Consider the following 2,144-nt stretch of genomic DNA (forward strand, 5'->3'; position numbering starts at 1 on the left):
TGATTTTTATTTCTCTCGGTCAGAAGTCATCGTTTATTTGTTTTCGAAAATTTTTAACCGTTATAATGGAGGCGGCATTTTTATGACCGATTTAAATCTTTTATGACCCAAAAAATTAAATATGAAAATAACGGTTATAATATGATCAAAAAAATAAAAATTAGAAAATAACAATTATTGTTGAACAAAAAAAATAAAAATTATAAAATAACGGTCAAAGTTGTTCGGTAAAATAGAAATCCAATTTGAACAATTTAACTATGACTTTTTTATTTTAAAAATCATAACCGTTCCGGCACCTGGCAAAAATGAGTAAAAAATTGTAAAAAAAACTTACGAGTAAAATCCCACAAACAAAAACAAAAACGTATTTTCAAATCACACAAACTCCAAGCGTTTGCAGCTTTACACTATTTCACATATCTAAATTTTCTGTTTTAAACTTAAAAGCTGTAGTAGTTGTTACATATTTTTTTTTAAAATAGTTTTTATGATAGTTTTAATTTTTTTTTGCTTATGTTTTTATTTAGATTTAGTGAAATTATATATGTATGAATATGCATTAGTGTTGCTTTTAGTTTAAGAATCTTCATTCATTTACAGCTCTTTTGCTTTATAGTTTCAAGTAGTTCCTGTAAGATTGTACTAACTTTCCCAATGCTAACGCTAAACTCACTACTATGGCTCCAAACGAGCTATTGTTGTCGCATAAAAGGAGCACACAGGCTCTTGACAGTCTTTAGTGTATATATTTATGTACACTTGTAGTCACGTAAAAGTTACCACGACTTTTTTAAGCATAGTTCATTCTGTAACAAAAGCTATACAAAAAACTATGCAAATAAAAATTGCACACTTTCTAATTAAAGGTTTTACCAAAATTTCTGGAATGCGGTTTAATAGCCCATTTAATTTTAGTATAATAATGTGCAATTTTGAAGTGGCCTAAAAATCTCAGTGAATTTTGAAAATTTTTTCCAGACGATCTTGTCTAGTTTTTTCCATATAACGAATGCTCGCATCTTTTTTATATGGAAAAAATTTGCAACATCGTATGAAAAAAATTCAAACTTGCACTTTATTATACTAAAATTAAATGGGCTATACCGAAATTGTCCTAATAATTTCGTTTCAAAAGGTTGAAATTTGGATGATTTTTTTTTTAATTCTGCGCAAAGTTTGACACTTTTATTTATATAGTTTTTGTTACAGTGTATATAAATATACATTTTTTTTTTTAATTTATCAAACTCTATCTAATTAAAAACAGTCGTGGTAATGTTTACGCCGCCACAAGTGTATGTATGTATGAGTGTTGAGTTTGCGTTGCATTTCCTAAATGGTCTCGTAGTATGCTCGCTTTACCGCACTCTTTTTTTTTTGTTGTTTAGTATATTTTTCTTTCTCTAAGGGCCGTCTTCACATTAGGGATATTAACGAAATTGAGCAAGTGCCCTGATTTTCGGGCAAATGAGCTGATTAGCTTAAACAACAACTTTGACAACATTCGTTGTTAAGCTTACTACCGAATATGGGTATGAGTTAACTGTCCACTGTGAAAATGATCTTAACAATTTTCGAGCAACTTCATTGGCAATAAACATTTGAAAGAAATTTCTTTGAAGTTGGCTAAGTTGAAAAACACTGCCAATATCACGATTTCAAAGTCTATTCAAACGATGCGAGGCGCAGGCAGCTAACCAAATAGTAACTGGTAATAAGGCTCTGTCTTTTGCGAAAACCGTTTGTGTTTGAGAAATCAGCAATGCGCTCTGATAACACTAGGGGCGTTCATTGCTGACTTCTGAAACACAGTACAAGGTTGCTTGGCGGGCTCTGTTAAAAATATATCTAATAATGCCATATATGGCTTAGACATTCTACTATCACTGCTACGCCCGCCTGATGGAGCGCGTTGGTTCTCGGCACCTTTACTAGCAGGCCGTGTGAACTGAGACCAGCTCAACTTCACTTGATTTAGGGTATCTAATGCTGGCCAACCAGTCTCTGGCGGTAATCAACCGTAATCATGTAATAATTAACGCGCTATGCTAGCGGACTTTTTTTAAAATTTAAATGCTATCTTTTTGTTTTAAACTATCTCGGTACTTTCTTCTGATTTGCTGTTATTTATTGTCTTAGGG

The sequence above is a fragment of the Rhagoletis pomonella genome, unplaced genomic scaffold (assembly GCF_013731165.1).
Source record: "Rhagoletis pomonella isolate Grant_MI unplaced genomic scaffold, Rhpom_1.0 Rhpom_scaffold_00005, whole genome shotgun sequence".
In the NCBI taxonomy this organism is placed as follows: domain Eukaryota; kingdom Metazoa; phylum Arthropoda; class Insecta; order Diptera; family Tephritidae; genus Rhagoletis; species Rhagoletis pomonella.